Below are 17,111 nucleotides of genomic sequence, written 5' to 3'. Positions count from 1 at the left end.
CATGTACTAACTGCTGTACAACATGCTCAATTAAAATGGTAGCTAACATTTTTGTTTTATTACAGGAGATTCAGGATATGGGTGTTGCTCCTGGCTGATGACTTCTCTGCTGTATCCTCAGACTCCTGCACAGCACAAATATAATGAGGCACACATAGCCACTAGAGGTGTGATAGAGCGTATCTTTGGACTCTTGAAAACCAGGTTCAGGTGCTTTGATAAATCTGGTGGGGTGTTTATGTATGCACCTGATAACGTGTCTGATATTGTGTTGGCTTGCTGTCTGCTACATAATCTAGCTTTACATCAACTTACCCCACCGATTATTGCAGTAGATAGTGAACAAGTAGGGGTCCGTTTCCCATCTGGTGATGTACAGAGGTGGGGAGGCAGATTAGAGACCGTCTCATTGCAAACTACTTTACATGTAAGTGCATACTAGTAAAAACATTTATTGCTATAAAATGTGTTTGATGTGAGAGCAATGGATATTTTTTTATTTTTTTTTAGAGTTTGGAACCTTTAAACAGAGGATAGTGTGTACTCCTCATGTGGTAAATTTGAACGTCCCTGGTAAGTTACAGTCAGATGTCAATGTGTAAGTGGAATTAGTGCATTGTTTTTGGTAAGCAGTATACTCTTGTTTAATTGCCAGAAAAGAAAGACTGATAGCATTGAAATGTAACCGCATTTATTGCAGTAGAAAGCATAAACTGAAAATACTGCATACACATGCATAAAAATATATACACAGAAACCACAAGCATTAGGCTACCTACGCCTTTTGGCAGGTACATCTGCACCTCTGGAGACACTCTCTGCTCTCCCTCGGCCACCCCTGGTGCGAGCACCTCTCCTTGGAGGTGTACTCTGGACTGATCTACTAGGCGTGGTAGCGGTACTGGTTGTGGCAGATGAGATTGGTGCCGGGGAACGGGCCATAATTTCATGATGAATTTGCCCTGCCATCCGATTAACATTAGCATTTACCTCCCTTACAGTTGAGTGTAATGCCTCCACTGCACCAGTCATTTGGACCATCGTAACATTAGATTGCTCTATAGCTGAAGCAATTCTATTTAACGCAGCAGGAATCTGGCTATTACTGCGGTGTGCACGCCTCAAATGCCCCATACAATAAATACAAGACAGAAATTAAATCAGAAAATAAAGGCACAAGACTGTAAAAGAACACAGGACTACTTACACTTCAATCAGAAATTGCTGCACAAGACCACTCTAAACCAACTCTCAACAATCCACAATCCTCCAAACTCCTATCTCTTTTCTCCCAGTGCTTTATATGGGGCTTGTGATGTCAAATCTCCTGACTTTGAAAGTAGCCAATAGTAAAAGGCCATGAGACAGGTGTATTTTTCAAAAAACTTGCCGTCATTTAAAGCAAAAGCGCCATGTTCCAATCTAAGCCCTGGGCGGCTTCGAGCATTACATCCCGCCGTGACATCGCCGGCGGCTTCAACTTGAAACTGAAACTTGCCCATTCGTAAATCCGGCTGTTTGCCATGCAAACCCGCCGGAAAAACACGGCGATGCATGGCGGATTAAACATGCCGAGCATCCCGCCTGATAGTAAATCTAGCCATAAGTGTCAGACTAATCTACCAGTTTAGTAAACATATCTAACATTTCAGCCACTACATCAGCCTATTCTGACACTTGGGTAACAGACATACTTCAGGATAGCTTGCTAACTTGCTTGGTGGGAGCTCATGCAATGTGCATCAAATGTCCTCTGTATACCAGAATGCAGTTTTGGACTCCAATAAATTAGTGGTGATAATCTCAAATAATGAGATGATTACCCATTGTGTCCTATGCAGTGGATAGTATGTCCAAGAAATGGCTGTGCACATTACATTTTTCAGGGAAAGTCTTTATAAGAACACTACTGGTAACTACAACAACTAGTCTCTCCTGCAAGCAGCCTTAAGGAAGATACTTTCTAAAACAAGAGTAGATTAATCCCTTAGAGCAGAGGTGCTCAAACTCAGTCCTCAAGAGTTCATGTTTTTAGGATTCCTTTAATCATGTACATGTGAGTTAATCTATTTTTCTGGGTTAGTAATTATCCCACCTGTTTCTACAGACAGAAATCATGAAAACATGACCTGTTGGTAGCTCTTGAGGACTGAGTTTGAGATCCTCTGCTTTAGAGATTAAGCAATCCTGGGGCCAGAACTTTAAAGTCCAGATAAGCCCACCCAGTGCAGCACTCTAAGGAAAAGAGCTGCCACTTGGTTGTTTCCTTATACAGTCAAGTCCATAAATATTGGGACATCGACACAATTCTCATATTTTGGGCTCTATACACCACCACAATGGATTTGAAATTAAACTAACAAGATGTGCTTTAACTGCAGACTTTCAGCTTTAATTTGAGGGTATTTACATCCAAATCAGGTCAACGGTGTAGAAATTACAACGTTTTCTATATGTGTCTCACACTTTTTAAGGGACCAAAAGTAATGGGACAATCTAAACAATCCTACATCAAACTTTCACTTTTTAATACTTTGTTGCGAATCCTTTGCAGTCAATTACAGCCTGAAGTCTGGAAGGCATAGACATCACCAGACGCTGGGTTTCATCCCTGGTGTTGCTCTGCCAGGCCTCTACTTCAAATGTCTTCAGTTCCTGCTTGTTCTTGGGGCATTTTTACTTCAGTTTTGTCTTCATCAAGTGAAATGCATGCTCAATCGGATTCAGGTCAGGTAATTGACTTGGCCATTGCATAATATTCCACTTGTTAGCCTTAAAAAACTCTTTGGTTGCTGTTGCAGTATGCTTCGGGTCATTGTCCATCTGCACTGTGAAACACCGTCCAATGAGTTCTGAAGCATTTGACTGAATATGAGCAGATAATATTGCCCGAAACACTTCAGAATTCATCCTGCTGCTTTTGTCAGCAGTCACATCATCAATAAATACAAGAGAACCAGTTCCATTGGCGGCCATACATGCCCACGCCATGACACTACCACCACCATGCTTCACTGATGAAGTGGTATGTTTTGAATCATGAGCAGTTCCTTTCCTTCTCTATACTCTTCTCTTCCCATCACTCTGGTACAAGTTGATCTTTGTCTCATCTGTCGATAGGATGTTGTTCCAGAACTGTAATGACTTTTTTAGATGTTGTTTGGCAAACGCTAATCTGGTCTTCCTGTTTTTGTGGCTCACAAATGGTTTACATCTTGTGGTGAACCCTCTATATTCACTCCTGTGAAGTCTTCTCTTGATCGTTGACTTTGACACATATACACATACCTCCTGGAGAGTGTTCTGGATTTGGCCAACTGTTGTGAAGGGGTTTTTCTTCACCAGGGAAGAAATTCTTCTGTCATCCACCACAGCTGTTTTCCGTGGTCTTCCGGGTGTTTTGGTGTTGCTGAGCTCTCCGGTGCGTTCTTTCTTTTTAAGAATGTTCCAAACAGTTAATTTGGCCACACCTAATGTTTTTGCTATCTCTCTGATGGGTTTGTTTTGATTTTTCAGCCTAATGATTGCTTCACTGATAGTGGCAGCTCTTTGGATCTCATATTGAGAGTCGACAGCAACAGATTACAAATGCAAATGTCATACCTAGAATCAACTCCAGACATTTTACCTGCTTAATTGATGATGATATAATGAGGGAATAGCCCAAACATGTCCATGAAATAGGTTTTGAGTTGATTGTCCCATTACTTTTGGTCCCTTAAAAAGTGGGAGGCAAGTATAGAAACCGTTGTAATTCCTACACCCCACCGTTCACCTGATTTGGATGTAAATACCCTCAAATTAAAGCTGAAAGTCTGCAGTTAAAGCACATCTTGTTAGTTTAATTTCAAATCCATTGTGGTGGTGTATAGAGCCCAAAATATGAGAATTGTGTTGATGTCCTAACATTTATGGACTTGACTGTGCATATATATATATATATATATATATATATATATATATATGTAGATATATCATTTTAATATATTTAATATATTTAATATTTAATCTCCTACTTGATACATTTATCCATAAAACTTATATCTCAACACATCTACTTCTTACAACATATATATCTATATATACATACATACATACATACATCTTTACTATTTCGTTTTAAACAGTTTCCCTTATACTTCTAACACTACATTATTTTATTTATTACAACAATTACCTCTATTGTAACAATATATATGTATATATATATATATATCGTAACAAAAGGAGGCATTTAGCTGGCAATATGCAGAGAAAGCAGGGAAGTAGAGTAAAACATTGGCACAGTTATGTACCTAGGTGGAGTTTAAACCAGGTAAAAACATATGTGTAGTAAAAGTTGGTTTACTTACAAGATTCAAAAAGCTGCTTCCTCTCAGCAAACAGACAGGGTGTATCTGAAAGTCTAAACAGAGCCAGGGATGGGCGTGTCCTTTTTAAAGAGAAGGTGGCTGTGTCACCTGTCCATCAAGCTAGGCCTGTGGGAGGAGTGTCAGGTATAAAACCCTGCTTGTTTTATTGTTCAGAGAGATCAACGCTGGGATAGCTGGCTGATCTTGACAGAGAGCTGGACTATGTATAGTAAGTGTTTAGGGTCTCCATAATTGCTGTGCAAGTATACGGTGTCAAACAATTATTACCAATCCTGACAATAAAGAATCATAAAAAGGAAGAAGTTGTACGCGTGTGCTTCACCAGTAGCGGGCTCTTGCCACAATATATATATATATATATATATATATATATATATATATATATTGGACCTTGTGAGAGGAATAGGTACCATCTCCCAGCAGTAGATGGCAGCAAGCAGCAGCAATAAAATCATACAAGCCCATTATTTTCGGTGTAACTGATCTTAGCCAGTTTTATTAGCACGTTTAAATAAACAAAACCTAAATTAAAAACCTTGCGTGTCCGGCACTCACTACTGACTACACATTTCACGTAGACCCTCTATCAAGTGTGAGGGACCTTATGTCCCACACACAAATCAAATACGTATTATTGCTCACCACAGCAGAGTCTCTTAGAAGGCAACCAACCTCCTCCCCAAGTCTGAGAGAGAGAGATTGAGGCAGAGCTGCAACCTTTTACAGCCATCGCTCACCTAAAACTTCTTATTATTCTGTTGTGAGCCTGTAGACCAGAAGACGCGGACTGGGCCTTTTGCATGGAGCCCACCCTGCTTTTCCTAAGCCAAACATACTCTTTTGGAATCTCCTTCCTATACAAAGCAATCTTTCTGGGCTTAAAAAAATGCAAATCAGACAGCCTGGGACATAGATACGTGCCATTTGGACCAGTGACTCTGTCACTATATATATATATATATATATATATATATATATATATATATATATATATATATATATATATATTATATATATATATATATATATATAGTTTTTATTGTATCTTTAATATTTAAGGTTCTTTTTCCTCAAGCATTTCCCATAACAATAACAATAATGCAGGGCAATTTAAGTCAGAAATTCAGTGATGCCCACCCCCTCCTTACAACAGTTTTCTTGCTAGAATTTTGCGAGAAAAATATGAACTAGTGAAGTATTTAAATATCATAGACTTTGTAGTAATGATTACTCTTTATTGACTATGCACATAGAAACTGTATGAGTTAGGTTTTTGTATATTTTGGAAGGTCAGAAGGTATGCTTTTGAGGAGAGAAAAAATGAGTCTAGAAAATGAATATTATGCTATAAACCATACTTGCCAACTCTCCCTGAATGTCAGGGAGACTCCCTGAAGAGTCTGGCATTCTCCCTGATGCTGAACCAGTACAAGACGTGGTTGGCTTCGCATTCTGTGGCATGATGACACAGTTCAGAAATTGTGTCCTATGTCCATGTATTGATGCCTATGGAGGTGTCCATTTTCATGGAGACCAAGATTTAATCAAAGACTGACAGGTAAGACAACATGACTTCAGTAATGGAGACAGAAATGTAAAAGACACTTCAGTCTCTAGAGATTTATTAGCTGCTTTTCTTTAATGCTTAGTTGCCTACACCGGGAGACTCCCAAATCTCTGGGAGACCTCCCGGGAGAGCAGGGCAACCTCCCGATTCTCGCCCCCACAATAGATAAGTGGTGGGAGACGGGGCTTAATGATGCAAATATTGCGTCATCTCTGCTGTAATTGGCCAAAATTGTGACAATCGTTTAGGGGGCGGTGCCAAAATTATATGATTCATCAAACCCCGCCCCTGCACGCCCACCTTCCCCGAGATCTCCCTAAAACCAATGAGGAAAAGTTGGCAAGTATGCTATAAACCTACCTGGGTGTTAATCAATTGCTGAGAGCTATTCTAAAGACTGACGCTAGAGGGAGTCTTTGTGCTAAAACAGACTGATAATTCAACAGCAAAGAGATGTTTTGAATGCAGTAAAAGACTGGTCTAAAACAACTGCTTGTAAACAGGACAAATGTGGATTAGCAATTAGCAATTTGTTGGTTTATGCCAAAATAATCTGGAATCTACAATCTCTTAGAACTTTCTCACTTTTTTCAACCTAATCTCTTATAGTAAATGTTTAAATTCCTTTTCTATTATTATTATTATTATTATTATTTATTTATAGGGCGCCACTAGGTATCCGTAGCGCCGTACAGGGACAGACAGAAATACAGTACAGGGTGAGACATCACGGAACAGTTAACAAAAAGCACAGTAACTCAGAAGCTCAAAGTACAGCTAGATGACAGGCGAGAGCCCCAGCGGGGTAGCTAGAGGGGTAGAAGGGCCTCACAGAAGAGACAAGGAGCTGGAGAGCAGAGTTAAGGTGGTGGAGAACAGGAGGAGAGGAGGCCCTGCTCGGAGGAGCGTACAATCTAAGGGGAGGGTAGGACGGACAGAGACGCAAGGGTAGGAGGAGGAGAGGGGGAGAGTGGAGGCAAAGACGGAGGGGAGGGGGGGAGAGGAGAGCGACGAGGAGGAAGGTAGGTGGGAGACAGGAAGGAGGGCAGTTAAGTGGGGGACTGGAGGGCTATAAGGAAGAGGTGGGTTTTTAAGGCCCGTTTGAAGCTGGACAAGTTGGGTGAAGTTCTGATGGAGCGGGGGAGCTGGTTCCAGTGGAGTGGGGCAGCACGGGAGAAGTCTTGGATGCGAGCGTGGGAGGAGGTGACCAGGGGGGAAGAGAGGCGACGGTCATTGGCCGAACGCAGAGGGCGGGATGGAGCATGGATGGAGATGAGGCTGGAGATGTAGGGAGCGGTGGAGTTGGAGAGGGCCTTGAAGGTAAGTGTAAGGAGCTTGAACACGATTCTGTAGGGGAAGGGGAGCCAGTGAAGGGATTGGTAGAGGGGGGAGACAGAGGAGGAGCGGCGAGAAAGGAAAATAAGCCGAGCGGCAGCATTGAGAACGGAGCGAAGGGGGGCGAGATGAGAGCGGGGGATTCCAGTGAGGAGGAGGTTGCAGTAGTCTAAGCGGGAGATGATAAGAGAGTGGACAAGAGCTTTAGTGGCATCTTGGGAAAGGAAGGGCCGAATGCGCGCGATGTTGCGCAGCTGGAAGCGGCAAGATTTAGCAAGTGAGAGAATGTGAGGGGCAAAGGAGAGAGAGGAGTCGAGGATGACACCGAGGCAGCGAATTTGAGGAACAGGGGAAAGAGAGGAGTTGAGTACAGTGATAGAGAGGTCTGAAGGGCAGGGGGAATGAGCAGGAGGAAAGACAATTAGTTCGGTTTTCGCAAGATTAAGTTTGAGAAATTTAGAGGACATCCAGGAGGAGATGGCAGAGAGGCAGTCGGACACCCTGGAGAGGAGGGAGGGAGAGAGATCAGGAGAGGAAAGGTAGAGTTGGGTGTCATCCGCATAAAGGTGGTACTTGAGACCAAAGGAGCTGATGAGTTTGCCCAGGGAAGAGGTGTAAAGAGAGAACAGTAGGGGTCCGAGAACAGAGCCTTGGGGGACCCCTACTGGAAGGGAGGAGGGGGGGGAGAGAGATCCAGAGGTGGTGACCGAGAAGGAACGGTCAGCAAGGTAAGAGGTGAACCAGGACAGGACGGAGCCAGAGAGGCCAAAGGATTGAAGGGTGTGGAGCAGGAGTGGGTGGTCAACGGTGTCAAAGGCCGCTGAGAGATCCAAGAGAATGAGAAGGGAGAAGTGGCCCCTGGCCTTAGCAGAAAGGAGATCATTGGAGACTGTGGCCAGGGCAGTTTCGGTGGAGTGGAGAGGGCGGAAGCCAGATTGGAGAGGGTCAAGGAGGGAGTGCTCAGAGAGGAAGGTGGAGAGGCGGCTGCAGACGAGTCTCTCAAGTATTTTGGAGGCGAAGGGGAGAAGAGAGATGGGGCGATAGTTGGAGAGAGAGGTGGGGTCAAGATTAGGTTTCTTGAGAATGGGGGAAACAAGAGCGTGTTTAAAGGAGGAGGGGAAGATACCGGTGGAGAGGGACAGATTGAAGAGGTGGGCGAGGTGGGAGCAGGTGGTGGGGGAGAGGGAGCGGAGGAGGTGGGAGGGGATGGGGTCAAGGGGACAGGTAGACGGGGGGGAGGATGAAATGAGAGAGTGGACTTCTTCGCCCGTAGTGGGGCGGAAGGAGAAGAGGGATTGGTGGCTGGGGGGAGAGGGAGGACGAGTGGGGGGGGCAGGCGGGGGAGGGGAGGAGGAGAATTCAAATAGAGAATTTCTATATATTTTATTCATTTTTTAAACTTCGCTTTCAGTTTTTAACATTTCTACCTTAGTGATTTGAGTCTGTTGCACAATACTATTATGTTGACATTGATTTAACTCTTTGGTAATCCTAGTTACATTGTTTTTAGTACATGAGAAAAGCCTCTTATTTTCAATAAAAAAAAATATCACCACCATTATGAGAGGCTGGTTTCAACATTCTTAATCCTTAAAACGCTCGCTGCACTTTCTTATATTGTTCAAGTGATGTAACAGTACAAAAATGGTTGTATTTTTTTGTTCAAATACTTTTTAAATCAGTCTACTTGTACTGAGTGTGATTTCTGTTTCTTTACTATTAAAAAGAAACTCTGCCAACCAAAATCTGATAAAAGTTAAAAGGGATTTTGCGGTATATGTCACAAAACTTAGACTTGAGCGACATAAACTCAAATGCCCACATGCTCTGAACCGAACTGAACCCCTTGGGACCAGAGTAGCTCATTTAAGACCCCCAATCCTGACACACATTATCTGTCAAACCCCAGTTGTGATACCTTAAATCCCATGGGACATCACCCATGCTCATGCAACTAAAGAGGCATTACATGTTTTTTGCAATATATAATAGGAATGCTTTCAGGCATATTTAATCTGTTGTCGACATCACAAGTACCATTGAGACATTTTGGACTCCTTTAACATGGGGAGTTAGGTTACCATCCCAAACATGCATATTATAATCCAACACTGACTTTGGAAAGTTTACTGTGGGTAACTAAGTTTATTAATTGAAATTTAATGTGAAGCCAGTAATGTAGTGGCGGGATTGGTGCATTTAAATTTCCACTTTGGTGTTTGAGAAAAACCTTACTGATTCTGATTTCAGACATACCTTTAATTTCAGTGTAAACCCTTGGGGGAATATTCAATAAGATCCGAAGATCGCGGTTACGCTCTGGAATGGCCCGCAAAGGTAACTACGCGGTACCACAGCAACACCTATTTCCCTTTGCCCCCCATAGGGTAGCAAAGGTAAATCCACATTGTTGCGGTACAGTATTACCTTATTTAATTTGCAGCCACCGCACAACCGCGTTATCCCCATGTAATTGAATATGCCCCTTAATTTTGTACTTAATGTGGGAGGATGATTTCTGAGAAGAAAACTCTGGGAAATAGCTTTAGCGAAATATGTAGTTAGAGGTAGAGAGAATTCAGTGATAGGACTGTGAGTCGCAGCGAGAGTTCTGAGGTGTAGCAAAGCAAGATGCTCTCAGCCTAATGTCAGTGATATGAGAGAAGCGTGGATGTCAGCTTTGAGAGGACCACTTTGGTAAGGAGAACTGGTGCTGTGGGATGAACCATGAGTACTGCTGTCCAAAGAGGGGGTGCAAGGTACAAAAGCAGAAGTGATACCAGGTAGCAAGGCGAGAGCAGGGCAAGTGAAGTGACCCTGGATGGACAGAGTGACATTTCCAATCAGCAAGTGTGCGAAATGTAGTAAATCACAGACAAAATCTGTGATTTACTACATGTCATTTTTACAGCTAAGAACTGTGCAGGAGAGAAAAGATGCAAAAAAGTGATTCTTTATTTCATCATAGAGGTGGTTTGGTGTTCATTCATTTTGTCATTTGTAACTACTACGCTACAATACCTGTGTCGGCTCCACACCTACATTTCTTGTTACTAAACCTGTACCCTGTGAAGGAGAGGACTGAGCTATACCTGGATGACAAGTTCAACGATCTCCAGTGGTGCACCTGTCTGCATAGCACCATTTAGGATGCACATGCATTTCACAATATTTGGAACCATATTAAGGGGAATCTGCCTAAATTTGTTTGAGGATACTCTGGAAAATGAACATGGTGAAAAGAGTAATGTTACTATGAAGCCAACCTAGTTCATCTTCACCCCCTTTTATTACATTCAAAATTATTTCAGATTTTTTTCTTAAAATCCTTCTCTGTTTAGAATCATTTATGTTATGAATTAATAATGAGAGTAAGGGGACATCAGCACTCTTTAAATGTCACTATTGTATGTATGAATGTTGTCATTGCATTGCTTGAAGTGCACTTAGATATGTGCATTTCCACAGTAGTGAAAGGTGCAACAACATTAACACTATAAGGAAAAAGTTGGGCTTTTGGCATTCTGACTAGTCAGAGATTTCATTTGCATGTAGCAAAAGAAACAACAAAAAAGAAAGAAGAGTTATATAATAAAAAAAAACTGCAAAATAAATGGATATGTACCTATTTTTTAGTATTTCTCTTTACATAATCGGATCTGTTTTATAAAGATTAACTGATGAACTTACAAGTTTTAAAGGATAATACAAACATTCATAAGGTTAATTACTTAAACACATGTGTCTTAGTGATGGGTAGTTCACGAATGATTAATTCAAATGAACTAATCTTCAAAGTGAACTAAATCATTTAGTTCACAGCTCTGGCAAAGATTAGTTCACCAGGAACTAAAACAAGAGGGAGGAGTTAGAGATAAAGCCGAGCAGCTCCAGCAGCAGCACTCACTGTCTCATTCACACTGGCTCTTTTGTTTCTATTCAGCTCTCTCATTTAATACTCATGAGTTAGTACCTCTAAACTACCAAAGGTGGCACTGCTGTGCTCAGACATTGTGTGAGACTCTGGAGCTGATCACTGACTATGAGTCATTCTCCTCACTCAGGAGTTCAATAGTTCATCAAGTTCATTCCACTCTTCGAACCTTTTAAATCATTTCACTCAGTAACTCATATGAGTCTTCAAATCTTTTCACTCTTCAAATCTTTTCAATCATTTAGTTCATTTAGCTCATGAGTCACAAGATACATTACCTTTCCTGTCCGCTCCAGACACACTGCACTGCTGAGTGCTGCATGTTATATACTGTAGTTCTGTTTACTGCACCATATATACAGGGGAGATGTATTAAACCTTCAAGAGAGATAAAGTGGAAACATTGCCCATAGCAACCAATCATTTTCTGTCATTTTATAGACTCTGCTAGATAAATGACAGATGCTGATTAGTCATAATTGCCAACATTATGTTGGTTACATCTGGGAGTTCCTGGAGAGGGGTATGGGTGTAGGGGGTGGGGCTTCATGAATTGCGCCATTTTGGCCCCGCCCCACAGTGACGTGATGCCTATTTGGGTTTGTACTTCCACCTTGCTTTTGCAGTGACATATTATTATACTTTCTCTCACCAAATAGATTAGTTGCTGGACTGTCATTTGTACCTAGTAGTGATTTAAACAACTATGAGTCATTAAGGAGAGCTGTAAATTAGAACCTTGGCAAAACCATGTTACATTAGAAGGGGATTTATATTTAAAATATGTGGACAGTTTTCTAGTTGGGGTAGGGCATGCCCTAGCTAAACTTTCAACTTCATTGTAAAAATAAAGCTATCAAGTATTTGTGTGTTAGATGAAAAAAAACAGCCAGTATTTATCTTATGGGCAAAATAGTAAACACATTTGCACTCCTGCATTATAACATGGTTTATCCAGAATCAGAAAACTCTATTTTTTATCTTTGCTCTCCATAATGCCTCAGACCCTATAAGACCCTCAGACCCTTTTTCATTTGCATATTATGGAAGTAAAAAATAATAATGAAAATGTAATTAACTTTGCAGAGCTCAACGTGTCACTACTAGTTTTTGTATAAGTGATTGCCCTTTTTAAAATATTAAAAATGATCTGACATATTAAACTTATCTGATCATTTTAACAGGACTATAACTCATCTAATGAGGTATTAGATATGCCTGCAGTATGTGTGATATGCTAGATCTATGTCTCCAATCACTTCTCTAAGCAGTGTTCCAGAGCCAGTGATCTAACTGAGCTAAATGAACTACTGAGTGAAATGAGTGAAAAGAACTACTGAGTAAAATGAGTGAAAAGAACTACTGAGTGAAATGAGTGAAATGAACTACTGAGTGAAAATAACTACTGAGTGAAATGAGTGAAATGAACTACTGAGTCAAATGAGTGAAATGAACTACTGAGTGAAAAGAACTACTGAGTGAAATGAGTGAAAAGAACTACTGAGTCAAATGAGTGAAATGAACTACTGAGTGAAAAGAACTACTGAGTGAAATGAGTGAAAAGAACTACTGAGTGAAAATAACTACTGAGTGAAATGAGTGAAATGAACTACTGAGTGAAATGAGTGAAAAGAACTACTGAGTGAAATGAGTGAAAAGAACTACTGAGTGAAATGAGTGAAAAGAACTAATGAGTGAAATGAACTACTGAGTGAAATGAGTGAAAAGAACTACTGAGTCAAATGAGTGAAAAGAACTACTGAGTGAAATGAGTGAAAAGAACTACTGAGTGAAATGAGTAAAAAGAACTACTGAGTCAAATGAGTGAAATGAACTACTGAGTGAAATGAGTGAAAAGAACTACTGAGTGAAATGAGTGAAAAGAACTACTGAGTGAAATGAGTGAAAAGAACTACTGAGTGAAATGAGTGAAAAGAACTACTGAGTGAAATGAGTGAAAAGAACTACTGAGTGAAATGAGTGAAAAGAACTACTGAGTAAAATGAGTGAAAAGAACTACTAAGTCAAATGAGTGAAATGAACTACTGAGTGAAATGAGTGAAAAGAACTACTGAGTGAAATGAGTGAAAAGAACTACTGAGTGAAATGAACTACTGAGTGAAATGAGTGAAAAGAACTACTGAGTGAAATGAGTGAAAAGAACTACTGAGTGAAATGAGTGAAAAGAACTACTGAGTGAAATGAGTGAAAAGAACTACTAAGTCAAATGAGTGAAATGAACTACTGAGTGAAATGAGTGAAAAGAACTACTGAGTGAAATGAGTGAAAAGAACTACTGAGTGAAATAAGTGAAAAGAACTACTGAGTGAAATGAGTGAAAAGAACTACTGAGTGAAAAGAACTACTGAGTGAAATGAGTGAAAAGAACTACTGAGTCAAATGAGTGAAAAGAACTACTGAGTCAAATGAGTGAAAAGAACTACTGAGTCAAATGAGTGAAATTAACTAATCTTTTGAACTAATCTTTTGTGTGAACTAGATCAGAATGAACTAATCTTCCAAATGAACTAGATTTCCCATCACTAATGTGTCTTGAAAATCCAGGTGGATATTTAATCGCCAGACTTTGGTCCGTAGCAGGATAAATACCTTATGGACTGGGTCACTAAAGATATCCTTTGATGAAACTGGCTTTGGGCCAGAGAAAAGCATCAGGACATTTACATGTTCCAGGAAAATTGGCTACTTTATCATTTTGGGTCTTTGCTTTCAGAAAACGGCAGAAATGATCTTTTCAAAGGAATGCAAATAGCAGATTTAGCTTGGACTGATTCTATAGTGTTGTGGAAGTTTGCAATCACCATCCAGATTGTCGATTGGTAAATATAACTAACTAACAACTGTGTCAAGACTGCAGCTGCACATTAACAAGTGTTGAAATGTTCTATTCTAGATAAGTGCTCATTGTAACCCTGCTAGAATCATTATGTGATTTATGCAATTCCCGTGTTGAAATTGCTGATGCTGTCACGTTTGAGACTGAGTTAGTTTCACATTCTAAGCACTGTGACAAGCATTACAGAGCAACAGCTTTAAATTACACAAGTCAAATTACTTATCTGATTGATTTACTAAAAGTTAAGCTTGAACATATAAGGTACACTATGATAGAAGCATGGAGTGCTGTAACAAAATTTTTTGGTATACAATGCATTGTTTACTTTCAGTATAGCATCTCGGCATATAGCAATTGGACCTCTTACTTGCAATATTAAATTGAATAATAAAATACAATTTGTACAAATATTCATATGATAGAAAATAAATTATGTCTTTAATAGTACAGTATACTATAACTTAAAAAAAAATTATGATTGTCTCTGTATCAGCTCATGAAAATGCACCCGATATGTGACACTTCATGGGCTTATTTGTCCTTGGTTTGAAAGATTGGTTTTATATTTATACGGGCTCTTAAAACCCATCTGTTCCTCAAGGCCTCACCTCCCACTTCCCTGTCTCCTCTTGCGATTGGTCCACCATTTCTTCCTCTCCTACACCACTGTACTTGCTACGCTTGAAGATACTGAAGTCTTGGTTATACTTGTTTAACTCTGTACTGTCGTACCCTGGTGTACTGTAATTTTGTATCTTGTACTGCGCTGCAGATACCTTGTGGCGACATAAAGAATGATAAAAATAATATTTCTAAACTCATAGTCAAAGTCATCCTTTAATATCACATATTTGAGTTATTCCCACTGTCAAACAATGATAGGGCCTGGGCATTTTCCCTTTATTCACATCCAATATCATGGGGAAAAGTGACAAACACGTGTAGTGTTGACAATTTGGTATTGTTATGAAACGCAAATGTTTCAAACATTTAAAGTATTCATACGTTATTCCCACTGTTTATGATTGTATTGTACTACTGTACACAGTACCTGGTGAGACCAAATGCCCATCTCAGCTGACATTTCATTCTCTGTATGCTTTGGATATGTCATGCCAATTTTTTTAAATTGTCTTTATTTGGCTATAAAAAATGTATCATTCTCATCAGTTTCCTTACATGACTGTAAACAGATGAAAGCGAAACATAGTTACTAGATTGCAGCAGAACCATTCTTCCATACTGCATGTATGAATACCAACAGTGGCGGATCTAGACTTTTATGGGGTTTATCAATTAATCTCGACTCCTCCTCCTCTTCAAACCCGACTCCTGTAGGTCCTGTACCCTACAATGCCATGTGTCACTAAAATTGATGTATTTTAGGATATAAGTCGGTCAGGTTTGTTCTTTGCTTTATTTTAAGTACAACACTGTCTTCTTTTCTGTCAGCTGCTCCTCTCAGTGCAACTCCTCCCTGTTAGCGTTGGGGAGTAATAATGACGTCATGCCCGACAGTGAGGAGAGGGAGCAGGATGTGGGGGTGAGGCACTGGAGATGGCAGTGTGGAAGGAGGTGCGATCGGCCCCAATAACCCGCCCACAGTGGTTCCACCTGTGAATACCAGAGGTGCAATAATAATACTAGAGATTCTTGAACTGTTTTGAAAACAGTTCTTTTCTAATCTATGCAAAAGATGGAACAATCTAGGATAATGTTCAAAGTTTTGGAAGAAAAATTTGACGAAAGATTCAACCATGGTTCAAGCTGGTTTGTGGCTTTTTAAAATGTCATTAGTCAGATGTTACACATGTTCAGTGTACTATCCACAAATGTGTTTGACTTCTTTATGCCATTTTAAATTCCTTTCCAGGAGACTGATGAGGACAGTACACACCACTAGAAATAGAATAAGCAAACGACAAAAACACCAAAAGGTTGCAAACACGGTGAAACAACTTTTTTATTCTTTTTAATATTTGATTTGTTGTTTTTCACAGGTAGAATGAAGTTGACTGAGGTTCTAACCAGATGCTGTAGACAGGCCACGGAAACAGCATTAGTTAAGTTGACTCTTGCTCATAGGAGATGACCCGGACCCTCTGAGAATGAGTTTAGGGAGTGGGATGCTTCTATATGTATTAATGCACATCACTTAACTGTCATTGAGCACAGAGCTTTTGGCAGAGCTAATGTTTCCTTGTCTAATATGGTTTCTTTTTAAATAACCCGTGAAGTGCCTGGTGGACACCAAGAAGAGGACGACCAGCACCCAGGAATTAGGTGAACAATAAAATGTTTAAAGAGGTTCTTGTGAAGGGTGATTTAATTTAATTTATTTTAATTTAATTTTAATAAAATATTTTTATCACAGTCTGTGTTTTTTTTTTTTTAAGCCATTGTTTTAAGTTGCACAAGAGGTCCAGAAGGGCCCTGTATGCCAGTGCATGCTGGCACTTGTAGTTCTATAGGCGTTAGCATTCCAAAAAAAACACTTTAAAGCGGCTAAAGCATGCTGGGATCAGTAGCACACCATGTAAAAAATATCACTTACATTTTTAAAATTAAGTACACATGTAATGCATCAGGGATGTGGCAGTAGCCCTAGTGCTTTCAGTATGGACCTGGTTTTTCCTAGGGAAAGGGGCATTTTTTTTTGCAGGCCCCATCTCCCTAGGGAATTCAGGGTTGTGCTGGCAAATTTAGAGCTGGTGGGCACTATTGCGTGGGACTTCATGCTACCGGATTCCCTGCTATAGTACCTCCAGCCCTGGCTGCATACCATAGTGCATCTGCTTTTATCGGGAGACTCTGCGCTTTTCGCCACTGTGATTTTGCCAATACTAGCCTAGATTGGCAACGCTAGAGCTGGTTTGCCTTTGGGGAGGGAGGGGGAGACATGCTTTTTTTAAAACATTTATTTTCTAAAAACATCAATCAAATTGATGATGATGCCTGTCATCTCTACGCTTCAAATATACGGCACATTTTTAACATAGCTTACTCAAATGTACTCAATTTCTGTAGTTTATGTGGGTTTGCAGG

At 40.3% G+C, this 17,111-nt stretch overlaps 1 long non-coding RNA gene across 1 annotated transcript; it reads left to right on the top strand.

Moving 5' to 3' along the window:
* The first annotated feature begins 70 nt into the window (after positions 1-70).
* LOC142107322 (uncharacterized) lies at positions 71-16,381 on the top strand. The gene is made up of 4 exons (XR_012679939.1): positions 71-427; positions 511-598; positions 13,944-14,049; positions 16,067-16,381. It is a non-coding gene; the product is annotated as an uncharacterized LOC142107322 (long non-coding RNA).
* Positions 16,382-17,111: the final 730 nt, after the last annotated feature.

This window comes from Mixophyes fleayi, chromosome 1 (genome assembly GCF_038048845.1).
Source record: "Mixophyes fleayi isolate aMixFle1 chromosome 1, aMixFle1.hap1, whole genome shotgun sequence".
NCBI classification, from domain to species: domain Eukaryota; kingdom Metazoa; phylum Chordata; class Amphibia; order Anura; family Limnodynastidae; genus Mixophyes; species Mixophyes fleayi.
Note: the sequence above shows the minus strand (reverse complement) of the source record. Positions and strands in the feature narration are given on the sequence as shown.